Here is a 24922-nt window from a genome sequence, read left to right on the forward strand (position 1 = left end):
AAACGACGTCGCAGCTGGCAATATAGATGAGAACTGGACTAACTTGGCACCGGAGCTGTATCGCCTTTTGCCAGGCAAAAGACCACACCATCAGCAAGATTGTGGAGAACGGGAGTGCTGCCAAATTCAACCAAAATGTGAAAAAATCGCACAAAGCAAGCAGGCCCTGAGAAAAGCCAACCGTGAAAATACGAGAGAGGGTATCGACAAAACACTTCAAAATCGGTTGCTAGCAAGAAAAGCTCACAGGAAAATCCTATGGGACTACGAAAGGCAACTGCAGGACTCGCAATGGTTGCATATTTTCAGACTGCTGACGTCCAATAGACAGGCTGAATTTTGGCCATATATCAATAGGTTGTCCGGTCATGGCCACGATCGGCGCAATGGGGTCGCCAGCCATATATGGGTCTCCCATGTGACTACACTGAACTGCAGTGCTTTAGACCATAGACCAGTACACCATGAAAGAGTTTCTACTAATTCCAGTTCAATCAACTCTCGTATAAGGATCACGGAAGAACCATTTGAAACTTCTGAAGTAGGAAATCAGGAAACTCCAATATTAAAAAATATTAGAAAGGATGGGGCCCCGGGGACCAATGGCCTGCCTGGAAGCCTCTTCGAAGAAGACAGCGACTTCTGGGGAAACTTATTTACTCCGCTTTATCAGTTATGCCCGGATAACTCAATGGTGCCTGAAGCCTAGAAAGGCGCCTTGCGTCAACCAATTCATAAAAAGGGCTACACTGGAGACCCAACCAATTACAGGTTGATAGCCCTTTTGGATACTGAGGCAAAAGGTTATGCAAACCTCCTCCTGTGAGATCTGCAAAACTGGGCTAATAATAATGAAATTCTTCCAGCATACCAGTCTGGCTTTAGGCCAGGAGTTTTAACACTAGACAACATTCTACATTCTAGCACTTGCCTACCTGGTAGAACAGTCTACTAAGTAAAAACAGCCCCCACTCTTCACATGCTTTGTGGATTATTCTGCAGCATTCGATGGCGTCATCAGGAATTTGCTGTGGAGGAAATTACAAAACTGGGGTATTGCGGTTACCCTGTTGAAATCAATAACTGCTCTCTACACCGGAACTTGGGTATGAGTGAAATGAAATGAAATGAAGAGGGGATTTATAAAGCGCGGCTGCTGCCCGAAGGCGTCCAAGCGCTGAGTGAAGGGCAAAATACTCTGAGGGGGCTAGGGGTGAAATTAGTTTTTGAAAAGGAAGGTTTTTAATTCTTTGCGAAAGGGCAAAAGGTTCTGGTTGGATCTTAAGGAAAAGGGGAGGGAATTCCAGAGATTGGCAGCGTTGAGTTCAAAGGACCTGCCTCCAGCCCTGGATCTTTTGATTCGAGGGACTGTAGCCAGGCATGCATTCGCTGAACGGAGTTGTTTACCGGGACAGTAGGGGGTAAGAAGTGAATGGTTGATTCCTGGGCTAGCTCTATAGAAGGCCTGATGGGAAATACAGAGGGCCTTGAATTTTATTCTTTCTCTGACTGGGAGCCAGTGGAGTAATCGGATCCCTGCCTTGACTGATTCTCTCCGGGGTATCTGGAGTAGGATGCGGGCTGCGCAGTTCTGGGTCCGTTGGAGCTTTTCCAGAACATATTCTGGACCACCCAAGTAAAGAACGTTGTTGAAGTCAAGCCGAGACTGGATAAGGCCTTGTATGACGATTTGTCTAGCTTCAAGGGGATAGATAGGCAGGATTTTTCTTAGTAGCCTGATTAGCCCAAAGCAGGTTGCTGATGTTTTTGTTGCCTGGGTGTTAAGGGTAAGGGTGTTATCTAGCCAGACTCCTAGGCTCTTGATATCTTCCTTCGGGGATGGAGGTGTGCCCAGACTAGGGGGCCATAACTGATTGATGGTGGTAGGGGAAGGGGGGCCGAGAAGCATAATCTCGGTTTTGTCACCGTTTAGTTTTAAGGAGTAGGCCGTCATCCATCTTCCTACCTCCTCCATACAGGCGGCCAAGTTGACCTGTGGGTGCCCGCCGCTACCATGTGCTGGAGAGACCACGAGCTGGGTGTCGTCCACATATGATATGATCTTGATTCCATATTGACGGACGACCCCAGCCAGCGGTCTCATGTACACATTGAACAGCGTGGGGCTTAGAGAGGAGCCCTGCGGCACCCCACAGCTCAGAGTTTTACTGGTAGAACAGGAGTCGCCATCAAAGACCTGGAAGGTCCTTCCGCTCAAAAAGGATCCTAGCCAGGTAAGAGCATCTCCGGAGACTCCCAGATCGTATAGTCGTCGCACCAGAGTTTTATGGCATACCGTGTCAAATGCGGCGCTAAGATCGAGGAGGACCACTGCCACTGATCCTCCTCGATCTAAGATCTTCCTGGATTCTTCCACCACGGCTAAAAGCGCCGTTTCTGTGCCATGTTTTGAGCGGAATCCTGTTTGGGTGACATCCAGTAGAAGGTTTTCTTCGAGATGTTTTGTTAGGTGGAAGTTGACATGTTTCTCTAATATTTTGCTTGCCCAGGGTAACAATGAGATGGGCCGATAGTTATTGAGGTTGTTCAAATTGAGATTGGGCTTTTTCACTAGTGCTTTCATCATCGCCTGTTTCCAAATGGGAGGTACAACTCCTTTTTGCATTGAGCTGTGCAGTAGCGCCGTGAGGGTAGGGAAATGGCTTGGCTAGCCAAGGTCATTGTAAGGGGGGGTGCTGGGTCGGAGGGGGAACCTGATTTTATTTGTTGTGCAAGAAGTTGTAGTGATTCTGAATCTAATGTTGGAAAGTTATTCAAAGTTACTCGACAGGGGAGTGCGGTATCTGTTGGGAGCTGAGGCTCGCTAGCACTCGGCTCGGGGGCGGGGGTCGTGAAGGAGGAGTATATTGTATTGATTTATTGAAAGAAGAAATCGGCTAGTTCGTTGCAGTGAGCTGTCGGGTTATCTGCTGGAACTACAGGCGGGGAGATTTTGGAGAGGTTTTTAACGATTTGATAGATTTCTTTTGGTTTGGATCTAGCAGTCATAATTTTTTCTCTGTAGTAAGTGGATTGAGCTGTGGTAATTCCAAGTTTGTACGCCCTTATGGTTCCCCTGTATCTGGTTTTGTCAGTGGTGGTGTACTGAAGGCGCCATTTCCTTTCCGACCTTTTACACTGCCGTTTTAGTTCCCTGAGCTCTTCAGAGTACCAGGGGGCAGTTTTTCGTACTCTTTTAAAAGCTGTATTCCTAATGGGGAGAGTAGAGTCCAGAGAGTTCTCGATCCATTTGTTGAATGTCATACTATCTAATAAGGGGTCCTGGGAGAGTGAGGGTTTCGTTGCAGTCAGTAGATTTTCCCACTGCTCTAAAGGGAGTTTTGACCAGTTTCTCTGTTTCCGTAAAATGGGAGAATTTAAAGTTATTTTTTGGGTGGACCAGATAAGGGATATGAGGAAGTGATCAGTCCAGGGGAGGTGTGTGATGGACCCGACCGAAAGGTTGGGACAATTGCTGAATACCGGGTCAAGCAGATGGCCTTTATTGTGAGTGGGAGATTTAATTAATTGCTCCAATTGAATGGAGGCTAGGCTGGAGACTAGCTCCTTAGTGGTGTTATCAGAGCAGTCATCAAAATGCATGTTAAAATCGCCAAGTACCGTAAAGTTGGAAGAGGAGATGGCAGAGTAGGCTGCTTGCGAAGGTAGTGATGAATGCAAATGGTTCAGAGGGCCTGGTGGGCGATACAGGAGAGTCCCAGTTAAGCTGTCGTTGGGGGTGAATTTGAGGCAAAAGAACATGCTTTCGCAGTCTGGGATAGGATCAGGTGTACAGTGACACTGATATGCGGACTTGTATATGACTGCGATGCCTCCTCCTTTCCGCCGAATGCGATCTCTGCGAGTGATCTGATAACTAGGTGGGAGCGCCTGGATTACGTCTGGATCGCATTCAGGTGTTAGCCAGGTCTCTGTTAGAAAAACGGCATCCGGTTTTTGCTCGTCAGTTAGCAAGAAGATCTCTGCACTATGTTTGGGCAGAGATCTACAGTTTAGGAGAAGTAAGGTGAAGTTTTGCTGTTCCGGTTTGTGTCGGAAAAAGTTGAGGCTAATGTTACACTGTTGACAGGAGCTAGGGAGGTCCAAGGGGGAATGGAGGTGGTGACAGCCAGCCTTCTTGGGTGGTTTCAGGTCGAGAAGGGTATTTATACTATATGTAATTCTCGGAGGGGAACCAAGGGGGGTGGCCCCTGGCCCCTGTTGGCTGCGGACGTGCGCAGACGGGCTTACCTTTGGCGCAGCTTCGGCACGCTGACGGCGCGCCCGCTGCGTGTCCGGGGAATGCACATTAATGTAGGGTGTGGGGGGGTGGCCTCCCGTGTGTGGGTGTGGCCAGGGGCTTGTTGCGGAATGGCGGCGAAGGCTTCCTCAACCCGCAGCAGCGCTACAATCCGCTGCGCGGGGGAATTTTGACAGGAGATGCAGGGGGAAGTGCCCAGAAGTAAGTAACAAACAGTTAAAATTCTACAATACAGTGATTTTTTAAAAGCAGAAAACGAGTGCTTCTCCCGGGTGTGCCTCAGGAGTATTCAATGTCATGAGTGAATGTAACGACGAACTCAGCGACTTAAAAAATCTCCACACACCGTGATCTAAAACAAGGGTGCATACTGTCACCCTTGCTTTTTAATCTCTACACTGCAAACCTTGGCAAAACAAATTCCAAAGCCAATTTGTTACCTCCGAAAATTGGATCTACCAGACTGTTTTTACTGCAGTATGCAGGCGACTTGGTGCTCATGGACCATACCAGAACGGGTATGCAATGAATACTGGATGCATTAAACATCTATAACAATGAAAATGACCTAAAACCAAATGTAGGGAAAACAAAGGTAGTAATTTTCAGGAAGTATGCGAATAAACTAAAAAAACAATGGAGAATGGGTAACCTGAAAATAGCAACAACAACTAAATACAATTACTTAGTGGTTTGGATTATGAGCAGTGGGAAGTCTGCAGCACACACTGCATCCATTGAATCAAAAGCCAAGGCAGTGACGTATGCCCTTTGCAAACTGAACTCCAAACTAAGTAGTCAACTGAACCCATTAGAAAGGGTATAGGAGCCAAGTTACTCCCTTCAATTTCATACGACCAACTAGCATTTCCCACGGCATCAATTAACATCATGGAACGCGCCAATTGCTGGGCATTTAAACAGATCTTTCATACACCCGCTCATACTCGGAACAACTTGGTACATCTTGAATTTGGGCTAAATAAACAGCGCTATGAACATTGGGCATCATTTGTTCGGTATTATCGAGGGGTTTGTGCTGCCCCCCCCCCAAAACACAATGAAGGCAATCTTGAATGAAATTTTCATGAAAAGTAACAACTCGTGGGCAAATGGCCTTCTAGTTGCTTGCACTGAATTGCACCTTGACTTGTCCAACTGGCAAGATTTTATTTATCAACTAAAACTAAAAAGAATCTTAAAAGTTTTTTTAAAGAAACAAGTTAGATTGCTATCCAAGGAAGAGGACTTGAAGGAACTGGAATCCTCCAGCAGTCACATCAGGCTATTAGCTAGTTCCTTCCACGATAAACTGAGCCAGCCATACCTTGACTCCGCCCTGAATAAGTCAATTTTAAAGCAAATTCTGTCAGTGAGATTGATGCACTACTGATAAAAGACATCAACAGCTGTTAGTGTTAGTTAGCTGTTAGTTAGTGGTAGTCAATACTTGCCGATAGTGCCACCAGTATGAGGAATCCATGGCCCACATGGTCTGCAAATGTCACACTTTACTGAAACCCTTGTTTTTAAAATATGGGATACGCACCTGTACAGATGTCATGAAACTTCTCTTCACGCCGGAGATCCCAATGGAACTAGCAAGATTAGTGAAATTTGCCCACAAAGTGAAAGAACTATTACAGAACGATTCAGTCACAGACTAGAGACAAACTGTAGTTTTGATCTTGCGGCCCCACCTTTTTCTTAAAGTAGCAATTACCAGTATGTTTTAAAGAAATGATTATCTCTTATATATGACTAACAGTTTTGTTAAATGAAATGACGATGTTTTATCTATGCCCAAAAAGTGTCTGGAGGGAGTGCTCTCCAACCAGCCTTTTTCCTTTTATTAATAATTTTGATTACCTGAAACAATAAACAAATACATACAACTCGTTTTTAATACTGACTGTTTTCTCCATGAAGGAGGAAGCACAGTATTCACAATTAGGATACTTGTTGGAACCAATACTTAGAAGGCAGGGTTGGTTGTTGGATTGTTGCTTGACAGTTCCAAATGTTTTTGGGCCAATTTCTGGCTTGACCCAGTTGGGTTCTAAAGAAATTGGCTTTCGCGTTTCTGATTTTTTTGTTGTAAATATTTCTCACTGACCTTAGCCTTTCCAAGTTTTCCATGGAAGTTGAGGATATCCAGGCTCTTTCTTCTAGTCTCAAATTACGTCTTTTAGTATTGAGGTTTTCATTGATTCAAGGTTTAGCAACTTTGGTGGATCCTTTTTTTAGTATTGAATCTTTTTTATTAAGTAACAAATGAAAACATTGCATCGAGTACAGCAACCGGTGCCTGCAGAGGCACAAGCCGGTCGAGGACAATTCAGTAGCGTAAACAAGGCCAAGAGATGCTCCAACTGTGGGCGTTAACACAGCAAGCCGCCTACAACCCATCCGGTCTGGCCGCGTCTTAAAGGCTAAAAAGCAGGTGCATGCTGTATTGATTATGAAACATGAAGAAAAAAGGAAAAAAAAAACGCCCCCCACCCTCCTCCCTTGTCCACAGAGCAAAGAAATAGACTATAAGGTGTCACCTCTCTAGTGGGTTCCATGGGTTGAAGCTCCGGCCGGAGTTTTGCACTTGCGTGGCTGCGCTTTAGGTTCCGTAAGCGGGGTGTCTGCGAGGCGTAGCAACCGCAGGTATCGGGGGCAACTCAGTTCTCGGAATTCGCCTGTCAGCAGTGTCAAGAACGGCCGCCAAAGTGCTGCAAATTCTTCTCCCTTCCCTGCCTTCGCCAGTGATAATTTCTCCATCCCCAAGGTCACCCATAGCCTATGCAGCCAGCCCATTTGTAAGGGGGGGTTGGACGGCTCTCCAATGAGCTACTATATTTTGCATGGCTGCCCCTAGTGCAATCGCAATAAGCCTCCCTCTCATGGATTTCAAGGGGTACATCAAGACGTTAGGAAGGCCAAGCAGAACATGAGCAGGGAACCTGGGGAGTTGAGTATCTAGGTGTGCGTCTATCAAATCTAGGTTTGAGTTCCAATAAGGCTGTAAGCTGTCGCAGCTCCAAAGTAAGTGCTCCAGTGTTCCAAGCTCCCCACACCCCCTCCAACAGCGGTCGCTAACTCGGGGGTTCCAGCAATGCAGGCGTTCAGGTGCGTGGTACCAGTAGGTGACCACTTTGGTCATAGTTTCGGTAAGGCCCGTGTGGTAGGCAGAATGTCTGGCTCTGTGGTAAACACCCTCCCATTCCTTGCGTGTGAGTTGTCTCCCCAAGTCCCTCTCCCACCCGGCCCTCCCTGCGTTGTAAGTGTATATGTTGGTGAGGAGTAGGTGTTGATACAGGTCAGAGATCAGTTTTTTATCAGAGGTGCGCGTCAATAGCCATTTCTCGTACGGGGTGAGGAAGCGCTGTGCACCGGGTCTAACCGACGGTTGTAAAGCCCAATGGCGAACCTGTAGATAGGGCAAACGATTAGTTTCCGGTATGCCATAGTCCTCCTTCACCTTCTGAAAGGGAAGGATGCCTTTAAGATCAAACATATGTCCCAAGTCCCTGCATGGTGTAGTCTTCCACGTCACGAACGCCCGGGGGTCAAGGCCGGGGGAGAAGTCAGGGCTGTCGAAGAGCGGCGTCATCGGGGAGGGGAACGAAGTGAGTTCCCGCTTAACAGCCACTTTGTCCCATACATCCAGGACGGTGCTTGTGATTAGCGATGCGTAGAGGTTGGGAGGTGTTAGACCTGGCATCTTTGGCGTGGTTTCCCCCTATCTTTTTGCCTCTACCTCCTGTATTTTTGATGCTGTGCTGGATTTCGTTTTTGCTGGTTTAGATGCTTTGGACACTCTGCCACTGCTGACTAGTGCCAGAGTGTAAGTGCTCCCTATGTAAATTGTTATTCTGATTGGATATACATGTTTGGCATATTTGTATCGCCATGAAGTCTCTAGTAAAGTGCACTGGGTGTGCCAGGGCAGGTGATGACAGATGCTACTAGTGGGCCTGCAGCACTGATTGTGCCACCCACATGAGTAGCCCTAAAATGGTGTGTCAGGCCTGCCACTGCGGTGCCTGTGTGCAGTTTAGAAACTGCCATGTCCTCCTGGTCAGTGTCCCTACTGACCAGGCCTAACCCTTCTCTTTTTGTGCACATCACTCACCCCTATGGAAGGCCCAAGGTACCCCCCTGGGCAGGGGGCAGTGTATGTAAAAGGTAGAGCATGTACTAGTGCAGGTAACATGCTCTGATAGTGAATGGCAGCCATTTTCGTTTTTCACTATTGTAAGGCTATCTTGCTCCATAGATTAGCATGGGGGATGCTGGCTACAGTGGTTAACAGCATTTCTTCCCATAGGAACAAGATAGGACGTAAGTATCCAGTATCCCTGAACTCAGAATTTAATAACACATCTTTTAGGAAAGGTTGTTTTTAAATCCTGTGTTTGAGAACAGCACTTTTAGAAAGTTGCTGTTCTCTTGTCTGACCTTTCTGTGTGCCTTGGCCTGTTTGTGGATTGACTGTCTGGTTTGAGAGTGACAGAGGCTGGGGATGCCCCAGGAGGCTGACTGAGTCAGCCCTAGGCTGAATGACTGCATTTGCAACTGGAGTGGTGGGAGGAGTTAGCACCTGAGCCTGAATAGGGCTGTGCCAGCCTTCCACAATGCTGGCTCCACCTCCTGCTGGGCGGCTGACGACCCTGCCCCTCACTCTGAAAGGAAAGAGGAAGCCAGCACAACAAAGTACTCAGGAAACACCCAGAACTGGTTCAGACCGGGCTCAGGGCCCACTTGCACAAAGAGAACAAAGACTTTTAGGGGTATATGTACAGGACCCATGACAACAGAAAATTAGATCATCCTGGAATCAAGAAGGAACCTCTGCCAAGGAGAAAGCTGAAACTGAAGAAGGAAGATTGTCCAGCTGTTGCTCTGCTGGACTGACCTGCTGTTGCTTTGCTGCCAAGGAGAGGGGAAGGACTTTGCTAGTGTGCTGTGTTCCCTGTCTTGAAGGAATCTCCAAGGGCCTGAGAAGAGCTGGCTCCCTGTTCTGAAGTCCCAGGAACAAAAGGACTTCACCCCCAGCTTCCCTGAACTCTGCTGAGAGAGTTCTTTCCTTCCTATAGTGCTTGATCCAGTTGTGGGGCCTCTGGAAGTTGTACCTGTGCTGGGAAGCTCGAAACTAAGCTTGAGAGACTTTTGCAATTGAAAAGTGTTGCATCACTCGCTTGCGGAGTGCATCCCCGACAGTGCGAGAAGATTCCCGCCGCTACGAAGGCCGAGATCGTCGCAGCGCCTGACGCCGCTGCCAGAGCCGTCGCATCCTTCGTTTGCGGGACGCACCAGACCGGTGCGGGAAAGTCGAACATCGCTGCGAGAGCCGTCGCAGAACCTGTCGTCGCTGGGTGAGATTGCCACACCGCTTGCTTGCGGTCCGCATCACATCGCTGCGAGCATCGTCGCAGAACCATCGCATCGAGGAGCTGCGAGAGAGAGGATCACCGCTGGACCGCGCATCATCGCCCCAGAGATCGTTGAAGCCCCTACAAGATCGTCGCATCGTGCCTTTGCGAGAACAGACTTCCTACGGAACCTACGCACCGGAATCCATACAAGTGGCCTTCCTCCCCATACAGACCGGATTCGTCGCAACACGCCCGCTGCTGCAGCGGGGCTGTCGCAAACGCCTCCCCAGGGTCTCAGGAGCAACGCATCGCTTGTTTTCTACCGCACCAGCTTCTGCTTTTGGAACTTTGTTGCAACTAAAAGGTACTGTGAGTAAACGTGACGCAACTGTGAACTTTTCACGCATCTGTAGAGAATTCTATCGCAACGTAGAGAATTTTATCGCAAACCTTAAGAACTCTTTTGAAACCATATTCTTGAACTGTGTATGTTGGGTTTTTGTCGTTTTGGCCTTGTGTAGTTTAGATTAAAATACCTTTATTTTTCTGAACTGTTGTGGAGTCAGTTTAGTTTAGTTAGCGCCTACTCAAGAACTTTGGCAAATGTAATTAGATGGGCATACAACTTACTGTAATTGGCGGACTTCTCCTTGATAGCTTTATTAAATAGCAAAACCATTATGGTTGGTGTAAGACAGTATATTTTTAATGAACATTTTTGACAGCTTTACCGCATTTTCAATTCTCTAACACCCTTCTGCAGTCCTGGCCACCAGCACTTTTGAAGCTATTCCTGAAAAAAAGAGGCTTAGTTTTGACCTCAAAATCACACTCAAGGCACTTTATTATTAACTTTGAGTATAAGATTGATCAAAAATATTTGAGATTTACACTAGATCACAGCGTTAGGTGCTGCATTATTGTGATTCGTTTAGGGATCCTACCATTAAAAGCTTCACTAAACACTGCAATGACACAAGTGAGAAGTCACAATCTTGTGTGCTATGTAGTTGGAGGTGTTTAAGATATTGCTTATGTTTTATATGTCTATCCAAATGAAGTCTTGGTAGAAGCTCAGCACTGTTTTATAAAATCTATATATTTTAGAATATAAATAATTTAGCACTAATCATCTAATGGATTAAATTAGATCATCTCTTAATGAATTTGTGTGAAAATCTGTAGATTTTAATATACATGTTTACCACTGTTTTAAAGGAATTCTTGTATATGCACTGTTACATTTATAATATTGCACTGATTTTGTATATATTTTTTGTTGATCTCTGATGAGGTCTAGAACAATAAACACTAATTCTTGAGTTTCATTACTAAAATGGATTCTCAGATATTTTTGCTGCTCTTTCCAAATCAGGCCTTTCAGGGAATTTTGCAGTGATACTAAATGTACGGCCCGGGGTCGCTTGTGGCCCTCTTGATCTTTGGAGCTGGCCCCCTGGTGAACAGCATTAACATACAGAAAAATGTTAAAAAAACATTAAATAAAAGGGAAGCATTTATTTGTATGTTAAATGAAGTCATAAAGTAACTTCTGTGGTGTCTTGCACCACTTAACTTTAGTTAACCTGCAAATAAATGTTTGCCTGTTTATAAAACATTTTGTTACACATCCACCCAGACCCCTACTACCACTCTGCTGGCATCAATGCAGCCCCCACTCACACCACTGACCATACTTTGTGGTCCCCGGGCAAATGTTTGCAAGTACTCACAGAGGAGATTGTCTCCAATTCTCTATTCAGCCTAGACCCCACGTTGGGGACCCATTTATGAATGCTGGTGCCAATTATGCCTTGGTTCTATCTAACATGCTCATTCTAGTATACCTTGAACTGCTGCCTTACGGCTGCCTGTTTTGGGAAATTGCGCATGATGAGAAAGATCTTCCCGTACCTTCCGGTGGATGCCCGTAGAACGGTCACCCATGCCCTAATAACATTTCACTTGGATTAGGCCAACAGTCTCTATGCTGGGGCCCCTCTGTATCAAATTGAACGTCTGCAGATCGTTCAGAACGCGGCGGCGAGGCTGATTGGCAATATCCCCTACCGTCAGTCAGTTGCATCCTATCGTAAAAAATTGCACTGGCTTCCTATCTCCAGGCGCATCCAGTTTAAGATGCTGACTCTTGCTTTTCGGGCCCTTAATGGGTCAGGCCCAGGATACTTGCGAAAGAGACTGGTATCTCCCAATCGGTCAGATCTCTGCGGTCTAATAATCTACGTCTTCCCACAGTCCCTCGGTTCCTCCACTCCAGAATGGGCGGTAGAGCTTTCACTGTCATGACGGCCAAACTATGGAACAACCTTCCTCTAGATCTTAGGTTCATTCCCTCTGAATCCCTTTTTCGCAGCTAATTGAAGACCTGGCTATTCTCTACATCATAATCGCCCTTTCCATTTTCAATCGGTAGTCTACAGCGCCGGGACACCCCCTTTGGAGGTAGCCGTGCGCTTTATAAGCTTCATAAAATAAAACATTTGTTTTCGGCAGTTGATTTTTAGAATGATACCCATTGTTTTTAGCTGACTTTCGTACATTAGTTTAGAGTCCAGCCATACCCCGAAATATAAACAGCATTCCGTAGTGCATATCTAATGATCACTTATCCTCCAAGTGTACTTGGACACAGTGGGCCCGATTCACAGAATGAACTTAAGACTCAATCCTAAACTTACTACTATTTTGGTATTCACAGAATGCACTTACTACTTTTGGCATTCACAGAATGAACTTACTACTTTTGGTATTCACAGAAGTTAGGATTTTGTCTTAAGTCTGTCTTAAGTCTGTCTTAAGTCTGTCTTAAGTCTGTCTTAAGTTAGCCAGGGTGGGCGTCTCTGTTAGAGACCACGGCTAGTTGGAATAATTAGAAGATGCTAAAACTGTTCACTAGTTCTACCCTAACAGTTGTTTTTTGTGCGCCAATTTGGTTATTGTGAAAAGTTGAGATGGCGCTATTATCTAAAAAGCCCACATACAGGGAGGATTTAAGGTTGATTACATTGTTTGCAAATAGATTGATCACTGTGATGTTATCCTATGTTTCACAGTCTTTCCTAAAACCTGTCCGAAGATTGGGCAGACTTTAAATCTTAATGATCCTCTCTTCCTGGTATGGTCCGGTGAAGAGCTTTGCTTCTGTGTCAAGAAGGGCAACAGTAAACTAGAGAATCCCTCTGAGTCATCCGGTATAGTTTTAGAGGCCAGGATACCTTTATACGGAGTTAATAACAGCATTTTCCACCATGTATCCATATCATGCTTGATGATTGCTAATGGCACTCCATTGGCGCGTGCCACCCCCCCCACTTTTCAATAGAGATATTGGGGCATATTACCAACAAGTAGCGATATTTATCGCTAAATAGGCTTAGCGACGATTTTTTTATCGCTGAGCATCGCTGGAATTTATCGCTGAGATAACGTGCTATTAGCATCGTTTATCTCTAAAGCGATACATTTTCCGGCGATAGCGGCGAAATGCGTGAATATTGCTGAGAATACAGCTATATTCACGCATTAGCGACGAAATGCTCTTAGCCATGTTATCCACCTCCCATTGGATAACATGGCTAAGAACTGGTCTGGGCAGGTGTTAGTATTTGGAGATATTCGCGCTTAGCGCCAATATTTCCATCACTACGCATGCCTTGCTAATAGGCGATAGCGATGTTAGCGACTGTTTTCAGTCGCTAACAGTTTGGGTACGCCCACTTTGCATGTCATTAGCGATAAATATCACTAACATGCAAAGCGGGCCCCAAGCCGCTCGCTATCACCTAAAAGCTGTCGCTAACTGCTGTTAGCGACAGCTTGCTAATAGGGCGATAGAATTATCGCCGCTTAGTAGCCAAAAACGGCCAGTAAAGCAGCGAAAATTCCCTATCGCCTCCCTTGATAATATGCCCCATTGTTTTTATCTCTACTTTTGTTGGCACCAAAGATATTCACTAATAATTCATCATAATAACGATTTGATGGATACTTCTCCCAACATGCCACCTCATTGCTGTTTGTTTTGAGCTCTGGCTTCTCTAACCTGTTTATAAGCTTCCAAAAGGCCCTAATTCCTTTTGCCTGGACTCATTTACAGATGTTGTACCACCTCCTGGTTTCTAATGAAGATTTTACATCCCAACATTTCATTCTATTACTTTGCGAATAGTTTAGTCTCTCTTCTTCTTAATTATATTTTTTAATCTTCCTTTTAGTTTTAGTTCTTTATTTTCTTAATCTTCTTAATTCCATGTTTATACTGGGGCCTTTTCATTAAGTCTATTACATGATACATTTGGAGTGAATGTTTGTTGGCCCCTTTGAATGATAATGTCCCACCGAGAAATTGCAATTGAGGCCCACATGAATACATTTCCAATGCTAAGTCCAGCTTGCTCGGTGTCTTTATTTGGGTTGTTCCTTAAGCCAGTTTCTACTGTTCATACCTTTCTTGTGAGTGCATATTCCATCTATTTTTCACATTTCAGCCTTCTCATCCTCTGTTGAAATCGTCCTAGGTAAATCATTATAATTGAGTTCCTAGTTGAAACTTATCACCTGCTGATAATGGTCTGAAAAGCAGCAATGTGTTCCAAGAGGCAAGGGGAGACCATTGTGCAGTCTTGGACTTTTGCTGATTCTTCACCTATGGCCCTAATTACGATTTCGGTCGAAGTCGTCTCCGAACCGCTCAACCATAGCAGGGTGACTACGACTGGCAATTCGGATGCGAGCGCACATGGGGGCATATTTTCAAGAACTTGTGATAACCATCGCAAAAGTAACTTAACACACCTTCCATCATCGCAGTGTTTCATGGGAAAATGACACCGTGTTAACCAAGCATTCTCAACACGGCGGTACCATGCAATAGTCTCCAGATAATGCATCAACTGACCGCGGTAAAATCAATGCCACACTGCATAAATGCGAATTCAGCGAAAACCAGCAACAGGCCTGTAATTCACATGTATCAGGCTGGAAAAAGCACCATAAAAGTAGAAATAAAATGACAAACAAATGCCAAACAACAACGAAGCTGGAGCAAGTACTGAGGACAACCAGAACCCCACAAGACCCCGGGAGGACCTGCCTGGGACCTCAGGGTCAGGGAAGGCCATGGAGAAGAAGAGTAGGAAGAAGAGCTTCAGTCCATAGGAAAACAGGATCCAGATAACGGAGGTGGTCGAACACCATCAACAACTATTAGTTACCTCCACTGTGTCATTGGCAACTATGAACTATGGCAGTCCATCGTGGACAAGGTGAATGCAGTGGGAGTGCTGAAGAGGACAATGGAAAAGGTCAAGAGGTGCTATAATGACGTCAAGTGCAAAACCAAGCTGAAACTTTCCAACAACCGGAAGGCAGCAATGCAGACTGGAGGTGGGAGTCCCACCACAGGAGGAGTTGGACGACATGGAGGAAATAGTGTCCACAGTCATCAGTGGGGAGACGGTGACTGGAGTCTGCTCAACAGACACAACAGCAATAAGGTGAGTAATGACCAGGGACTGGGGGACTGGGGGAACCGGGGGAGATGGCCACAATGTCAGACATGCACAATTGAGCTGAGCACATCTGCGTACAAACCATGCCCCAGACCCCAACTCCCACCAAGAGACCAATGTAGCCAAGTATGCAACATCACAGCACTGTATAAGCACAGAAGGGAAAGGCACATCGCAGAAAAGGGATAAGGGGGAGCAAAACAGAGCAGCTGGGGCCACATCCCCGAAATGCAGCACACACACATAACATGCAGAGCACAGCAACATTGACAACAATGTGGCATGAACCGCAAGACGTCCACAAGAGAACACAGGACACAACTGGTGCCGACTGGGTGTAGACACTGGCCAATCACAAGTGGCATTGCAGGGAAATGTGAGATGACTATATACAAGTACAAACACACACAAACCTGCTGTCAAAATATCCACTGTCCCCCATTAAATAGGCAGCTCCTCCCAAACAGCCACAACGTACACACTCGTGCAGTCTGTATGTAAACATGTACAATGCGACAACACACATGTGAACACGTTGTTAAACTGCATCTCCCCTTCATATTGCGGAGGGAAAGTCAACACCTCCTGCAGAGCAGCCCGACCCTCTCTTCTCTGATGACGAAGAGGATCACCACAGCTTCGGCTCTGACGCCCTCCAAGAGTTCATTGACAGCCTCCCCAGCTCACCTCCAGGAGCAGGACAGCCCAGCTGCAATGAGGACACCCCATCCCCTGCAAAGACCAGCAGGCAGCACCCACCACCAAGGTTACCTCCCAGGACCCCGACGAAGAACACATGGCTTTCCAACGCTGTGTATTGGGATGCCAGGAGCAAGTGACTGAACAGGTGCAGGTGGGCTTCAACGGCATAGCAGACAAACTAGATGCCATACGACGGTGTCTATGTCCCATCAGGGACCACTCACAGTACCTAACAGGCACCCACAGTCCACTCAATGCTCTCCAATGAACCATGGCTGACATCGCCAGAGTCCTGACTCAGAGACAAGAACGACGGACTAGTCAGAGTGGCTCCATCGTGCTAGCCAGGGAGCTGGGAAACATGCGTAGGCTCATGGAGACCAAGGAGTGGGCCAATGCGGAAAGAGCAGCTGCCACGACTGCACACCAGCGAGTGGTAGCTGGGTTCCTAAATTACCTTAAAACCTTCCTCATGGATTTGCTGCCACAAGGCCTGGCTCTGATGCATGGTGCTGCTACCTCTACATCCACATCTCCGCCCCCTGAAGTGCCAGTGCCACACAGTACAGCAGACATTTCACCTCCGGCCCCTGAGGTGTCACTGCCATACTGTGCTAGAGAAAGACCAGCACCACCCACACGTGAGGCACATGAAACAGCAGAGAACGAAGAGGCGGATGAAAGCGCCATCGTGGTAAGAACGATGCAGTAGCATTCATCTCCGCAATATGGTTGGTGTCAGCTTCGTTCTGCCCTCTACACCATCACCTTCCACTGTCCCCCGATACACTCTGCGACACTCACCTTGGACCTCGCAATGGACTGCCATATTCTGTTTGATCACCAATGACACAGCAAACAGACTGCGGACTGAACTCTTCCTCCTACTTTGGACTTGTCATTCCCTGAAGGACTCTGGCTGGCCTTCCATGGGCCAACATTGTAAAGTAGGGTTTGCATGGCTGTGTACGCAACACTCCACTGAATGTGCATTAAACATTCTGAATCACACAGATGTGTCGTGTATATGGTATTTCATGTGTGGTAGTACTGATGAATGTAGGGTCAGTGAATTTCTCCTACGTCCATGTGGCTCATGTCGTTGGACTTGGGTCACAGGGTGACATATTGCCGAATGCTGTTCGGGTTGCGCCGACGCAACAACAGCAGCACACGCATTAGTTACTTCACCGTCAAGCCCCGTACAGAACCATGCCCAGAGCCCCGGGATCATTGTTTTTAACCATTATGCTGGACTGGCTTACGCCTGCCCAGCCTACTACACTTACGCTCCGGGGGGGATAACAACCCTATATGTGCCAGGACTTCCCTGTAGTGATCTGCTGCTCACAGGTCTAGTTGTCAACATGTCATGGCCACTCCCTAATGGCTGGTTTACTCCCACACCACACCCATACAGCACACGCGTCACAGCACATGTGGCCCTTCCAATGAAAAAGGCTGGGCGGATGTGCATGACGCCATTTCCAACCTCTCTCGGGGTGTATCCATGTAGTGTGCATGTAGGCATGGGAGCTAAGTGGCCTGCAACAGGCCCGGAGGTGGGAGGTGACATGATGGCGTCCGCACAGCGATACCCAATCATAGAGGGTCCATGACTTGTGGGGCACAGACATGGTGGCACCGGATACACTGGCAATTGAGGACTTGGACAATTTGGGGAAGAAGATGCGTGAGGGGGGAGGTTCCATAGCAGACGTCTTTAGTAATTGGTTTAACTTTGACTGGATGCCTTCATGGATGTCTGCTATCTTGAAAATGTGTCTACCCATTTGCTGTGTGTTGATGCTGGTGTGTTACGGTGAACACGTCATAATTAAGTGTGCAAAAAAATTTGCCACCAAGGTAGTAGGCATGAACTACACTAGCACAGGGATTTACCAGAAAACACATTATGAGGACATGGACCGTGCTCCTGGGGACAGGAATGCGACACAGTTAGCAATGAGTGAGCTCATAGCACCTGACTCTCATTATGATATACCAACAGCTCCCCCACTTCCTCCAGGTAGGAACATCATGAGAGAGGGCCCTGCAGCTGCTCGATATGAATGTCTGGTTAACAAGTCAGATGCAGAATATGAACAAATAGTTAATAGTTCAGATGGAGAATATGCCGATATAAGGGAACAAAAACAGGGCAAATACAAGTGCTACGTTAATAACTCACCATGGATGCCCCAGCTAGGCGCAGGGTCACCAACATACTCTGTGAGAAATGTGTTCAAAATTGAACAAGAGGAGGTAAATGAAGGAGGGTCACGTTTTACCATATAAATTCCCAATATAACATTATGTTCTACCCAGGCAGCATAACACCCCCTATATAGGCCCCACCAGTTAAAACCTGGGAGATGCGTTAACTTGACCATTTGGTCTTACACAGTCACTAAGTGCCACAGTAGCCCATACCTCCCATAATACATCTACATATAGGCCTAAAACACTGCTTCATTGTATCCTCTTCAATAATAAAATCTACTAGGCCCCATTAATTTCAAACATGCATTTCTCTTGTGCCCAGCACTGCGAGGCAGCCTGGCCAACCACAGAAACTTTCCACAGGTATAAGAACATACACAGGACCAGCTGGTACAATCTCGTTATTTCATAAGTTGCGTTTGCTTTTTTTATATTTTGAAACTTTCCAAGCTTGCTCAAATGAAACCAAGACAGCACCTTATCATGATAACACCAGTTTCAAAGTTCCGCTTTCTTATATATTTTCTGAGAAACTTATTTTGAAACGTTCTTTTTTATAATTTGAGTTCAAGCATTGCTGACCACCCGATCAAACACCTGGTCCACTATGATACCACTTCTGTGTTTTTATGATACCACTTTTGTGCTCTCAGGATATTTGCTACATAACTGGATGCTTGTGGTCAAGCACCTACATCAAGCACCTATGTCAATGTGGTTTAACAGTTCCACATTAAACAAGTATAAAAGACCTGCACCCTAGTTAGAGCCCAGAACTCTTTTGCAGTGCGAAGCACAGCCTGGGTTCCTGGCCGGCCGTATATCTGCATTGGGCCTACAAAGCCTACTTTCAGGTGGTAGAACCCAATCTAGATTAACATTTTCCCATTTTTTGGTCTCTTCTCTTATTCTCGGTTTTTCATGCTCACCCAATTCATTGCACTAAATGTACTTTTGAATTGTAATTCTTGGAAAGTTAGTTTTCTCATTTCAGGTTTGCCTTCAAGGTACTTGGATGTTTATGAATACGTATTTTTGTGTTGCTATTTCTGACTGATTGAAATTGTCATCTCATTATTCTCTAATGATTGATGAATATATATTTTTTGCTGTGTTAATGACTTGATGAAGTGCCACTTCAACGTAAGACCTTGGTTTCACACTTGTGTTCATTATTTTTAGACAAGCAGTGTTTAAGATCCTAGTGACCACCACAGGAGGGTCTAATTCACCACTCAACATCATAGAGGGTCCATGACTTGCGGGGCACAGACTTGGTGGCACCGGATACACTGCCGGTGGCACAGGCACACCGCCATGGGATGTGACTTTGGATGCACTGAGGTAGGGGCACCTTAAGTGCTGAGTGAGTGTGCAGCCTGTGATGATGCCCCGTCCCGGCGGTCCAGATGGCTCAGGTTTTGTGTGCCCTGCTGGACCGCAGTGTAGGCCTGAGCCAGAAGGCAGCGCGGCCCTATCGCCAAGTGGAGTCGCCTCCTAGATCATAGAGTTAGTGGCACCTATGAGGCAGAGTGGGATGCAGCCTGTGATGATGCCGGGTGCACTGGTATGTCCTCTGCCATGGAGAAATCAAGCTCCAGCACCAAATGTGAGACCTGGTGGCCTGCGGAGCCGGGCTGCATGATGTGAAGGGTGCCATGTCCGCGGACCCCAGGCTTGTGGCTAGCAGCAGCATGTGGTGGGCCCTCTTTTCTATGCGCTGGTGGCGGAAGGTGAGCAGTGAGGCCTGAGTGCGCTGGGGCAGACATGCGCCACTGGGCCTCGGGAGGGGCTGGGGTGCAGCTGCTTGGGTGTGCAGGGGCGGGCATGCACCCCTGGATGGCGGGAGGGGCTGTGGTGTTGCTGCCTGGGTGTGCAAGGGCGGACAGGCATAGATGTTGCTTGTATTTGTATGTACTTTGCCATTCATGTATCTGGACTCTGTTTCAGATGATGAGTCTGTCTCAGATGTGCGACCTGGTGAACAGCACTACATACTGGCACGTGGTTGGAGACACACCGTTAGCATCAGGTGAGCAGTGTGGCCTGGGTGTGCAGTGTTGGCACTCTCTCTCCCTGTCCCGCTCTTCTTTTCCCCATCCCTCTCTTCCCCACTCTGTCCATCTATCTCTCTCTCCCCCACTCTGTCCATCAATCTCTCTCTCCCCCTCTCTGTCCGTCTATCTCTCCCTCTCTCTCTCTACTTTGCTCTCTCTCTGTCCCTTGTTGTGTGCAGGACACACCTTCTCTTCATGATTTTTGTCTTGCAGGCTGTGACCTACGGAGTGTCAGGAGGGGTGCCGCCATGTGTCTTCATTTCTGTTCTATACATTTTCATTTGCTTCGAAGGTGAATGTGTGATGCTCATTTTTGTGTTAACACATGCATGCAACCAGATGTGATTGTGCGACATCAGGTGGAATATTTGGTACATGTTTCCGTGTAGTTGATGTGGCATATCTTTGTCCGGGGGGGTCTGGGAAGGGGGATTACTGGGGTTGGCGGCAGTTGGTGTTGTGACCCTCTTGGGTGTCAGGGCTGCATGATTATTGGCTCCATGGCATCTGTTGTTCTTCAGGTGTGGCTCTCGGCTGAGCTCCGGTTTCAGGGGCAGGCTGTGGTCCGAATTTACACCAGGTCAGAGCAGGTGTTAGTTTCCTTCTGTTAATGCACCTTATCGCATGTTTTTTTGATATTATCGCCGATCTGGCTGGTCGTTGAGAATGTTGCGGAGTGGTGTAGTTGCTGCTTTTTGCTCGGGAACGCCTACTCTGCATCTCATTAGCAATAGTTGCGGGGGTCATCTGTGGCGATGTTTTTTGCGGCTGCTATTACAGGTAAGCTGGTGCTATGGGATGTTATCTCCAGCTTGTGAATAAGGGCGATAAATTTATCATGACTTTGGCTGCGATAAAGTCCTGTTAACTCGGCGATAGCTCCTTGAGAATAAGCCCCAGGGTGCAGTCACACATTTCCATTTTTTAATCGGAGATTTTGAGTCTTGAGTTCATTTCTTTTCTAAGAATTCAGGCAGAACATGTACATTGTAGAGGAGAGTTCCTAAACTGTTGACAATCTGAAATAATATTTTTGTTGCTAAAATATAATTCGAGGCTCCCTCCGTCATTTCTAACGTAAAGTTCATGGTAGATCTGTCGTATTTCCGAGAGCTTTACTGCTGGTTTTATTTTTACATTAAAGCCTTTTAGAGACATTTTGCTCTTAGTCCAAGTTTCCTGCAGACAGATGTGTGAGAAGTTATTTGCATGAGCTTTGTGTTCGTTGTCAGTTTTAAGTTTTTTAGCTCCTGTCAAGTTCCACGAGAAAAGTGTCAGCTGGCTACAACCAAGGGGCATATTACCAATCAATAGCGATAATTATCGCTGTTGCTTGGTTAGAGACAAACATTTACCGCTGAGCTGCGGCAATTTTTATCGCAAAACAACCTTGGTATTACCAAGGTTTATCGCAAATGCGATAAAAATCGGCCGCAATGCATGAATATCGCTGAAAAGTCCGCGATATTCATGCATTACCGAGCTAATGCTCTTAGCCATGTTATCCACCTCCCATTGGATAACATGGCTAAGAACTGCTCAGGGCAGGTGTTAGCTTTTGGAGATATTTGCGCTTAGCGTGAATATCTCCATAAGTTGGAAATAGGAGATAGCGATGTTAGCGACTGTTTCCAGTCGCTAACATCTTGGCACGCCCACTTTGCATGTCATTAGTGATAAATATCACTGACATGCAAAGTGGGGCCCAAGATGGTCGCTATCTCCTACTAGCTGTCGCTAACTGGTGTTAGCGACAGCTAGGTAATAGGGAGATAATTTATCTCCGCTTTCTTGGCTTTTAAAGCCAAAAAAGCGGAGATAAACCCCCTTGATAATATGCCCCACGTCTTTTATCCCAGATAAAGTCAGATAGCAATACTTTAACTACCATCTGAAAGATATCAAAACATACTTTACTTTACCACACTTTGGAGAAAACTAATTTCCATTTTGGGAAGTGTGTAATCAAATGTGCAAAATACAGTCTAATAGGAGGATGTGAAAATTTATGATTCGTAATTTGCAATCACCAACCCACCTATCCTGCGCGCCCTTGTTCTTTCACGCGCCCTCACTTCCCTTGTCTCATTGTCACCTTCCTCCCTTGTACAGCACCTTTAAATGGCAACCCGGTACTGATGATGATCCAAATTGACTAGGATCGAAACGCCGTCGACACACCAGCGTTATCTACTGCGCTTTATTCAACTATGGGTCCTTCCCAATGTTTAAAGAATATGAAGAATCTTTGTAAATAACCTTGCGTAAACCATAGAATCTTGTACATATCAGCCACTTCTTTTAAGGTGCACCCTCACTGTTTCTTCACACTTGTCTCCTGCGCCGTTCTCCTTTGAGTGTCACAAGCACCTGCGTTCACAAAGAATTTGGGTTGCCCTCGCAATTATTGATTACAGTGCTATTACAATTGTTCCTTATTGCTTCTGCAACTATTGTTCTTGTTTTTTTTAAACATGCATGATGTCTTGAGCACCTTTGAAAACTAACTACGAGTCCCCCTATTTCTTTTTGTTGTAATGTCTTGTACATACTTATGAATTAGCTCTCTCAATAATATCGGTTGAGACGGTGTTGTTATATAAAAACACACAGCGCCACTGGTTGTGGTAGATTGAGTGAAAATCACAAGTTCGGGTTGACCACGATGGAGTGTGGGCCAGATCAGGGATCATGTTAGTCCTGCAGAAACAGTTGCCTTCAAAAGTTCTGAGCTTAGAGTTCCATTTGTAGTGGAAGGGGCTGCCATGAGCAGGGAGCGTGGCACAGATGGTCATCAATTTGGCTCGAAGAACAGGCCGGGAGTCACAGGCAATTGTTGCTATAGCACAAATATCCTGTTGGGCATTGCGGATGAATGTTGCTGGACCTTCGCGGTATCCACGGACTATCGATGCTGTAGAGCAAAGTGCACACCTTGGGCTGCCATGCATCTTCAGTAGTTACTGTGACTCAAAGAGTTGGGTTCACTGGAGATTACTTTGGTGGGTGTTGCGGGAAACAAGATTCATGTGTGACCAGGCCCATTCACAGTCGTGAAGAGCCCAAGATTTCAGAATTTCACATTTCTTTGAATGGAGCACGCAACTGAGGCCCCACCAAGGGTCCAGGACCTGAGAGGCACCTCTTGGGGGTGAGGAACTCAATCCAGCAGAAACCAGCGGGATTCAGGCAAGTCCAGTTGCAGGCACTGGAAGCAGGTCAGCTAGGCAGATGCAGGGCAGGGAGGAACTGGCATGGTATTTCAGGTAAGACATATTGAAGCGGGCTCAAGCCTGATTTGCATACAGCTATGTCCAAACTGAGGTAGCATGGTGTGCAAAGTTATAATGGACTGACATTTGGCCCTAGTAAATACCCGTGGCTCAGATTATTCCAAGCATTCCATCCATCACTTTCTGTATAATTTTGTATGTGGCCCTAACTGAGATGGGTATGCTGAGACATTGGTCCTGTGTACTGATACTAAACTAAACCCAGCTGATGAGCTCATAACACGGATGAAACTGGTCCTGGGTTGCTTTTGATCCATTTTAGGGAAGACCTGACTTTGCAGTTCGGGCTGCACTGGTCCCATTGGAGCAGGGTCAAGACTGATTTGCATATTGCTGGGTCCTAACGGAGGTGGCATGATGTGCAAATTAAGGATAGATTGGGATGCGGCTGAGTAATTATCAGTGGCTTAAATTAAATCAAGCATTCCATCAAAACTTTTAGTAACCTTTAGTATCTTGCACTAAGTGGGATGGGTATGCCCAGATATGGGTTCCGTGCACACTGAGTCACTTGCACCAAGCAACACACAGGTGATCAACCTGTAACTCGGGTGAAACCGCTCCTGGATTGCTTGTGTTCCAGTTCAGGAGTTCCTGACTTGGTCATTTGAGTCCAAGAATGATTTGTATAACGCTGGGTCCAGTGTTATGTTGTATGGTGTGTAAAAAAATAATGGATTTGGAGGCAGCACAAGTAATTACCAGTGGCTGGGATGAATTCAAAATTCCATCCATCACTTTTTGTTTTGTTTAGTATGTCCCCCTAAGTGGAATGGATATGCCAAAACTTGAACCCAGTGTATACTGTGTCCCTGACAACCAAACTACACCTAACTAATGAACCCATAAGAAATGTAAAACCAGTCCTGTGTTGCTTGTGTTCCAGCTCAGGGAGGTCTTGAATTGGCCATTTGAGCTGGACTAGTCCCATTGGAACAGGGTCAAGTTGATTTGCATATGGCTGTTTCCATACTGAGGTGTGATGATGTATAAAATAATTATGGATTGAATGCAGCCCGCGTAGTTACCACTGGCTCAGATTAATTCAAGCACCCCATCCATCACTTTTTGAAAACTATCTAAAAAATTGTATTTTCAAAATCATAACTTAGAATCCAACTTTAATTCAATTTCTCAGACACCAAACGTGAAAGGTTTACCTGTTCCCAAACAAAGGTTTGCACTTATGAAATGTAATAAGGCAACCTCATTGTATCCTATTGGAGAGGTGGACATCACAGTAGTGAATTTCTTTTTAGGGGGTTTTCACTACCAGGGCATGACAAAAGTTAGAAGTACATGTCCAGCTTTTTACAAAAACTGCACTCTGCCCTCTGGGCTGTGGAGGGCCTGTCCTAGGGGTGACTCTTATGTATTAAAAAAGAAGATTTATACCTGCCAAAAGGTTTATTTACTAGGTCGGAATGGCAGTTTAAAACTTCACACACAGGCTGCAAAGCCAGGCCTGTGACATGTTAAATATGGCTAC

The sequence above is a fragment of the Lissotriton helveticus genome, chromosome 1_1 (assembly GCF_964261635.1).
Source record: "Lissotriton helveticus chromosome 1_1, aLisHel1.1, whole genome shotgun sequence".
Lineage (NCBI taxonomy): Eukaryota > Metazoa > Chordata > Amphibia > Caudata > Salamandridae > Lissotriton > Lissotriton helveticus.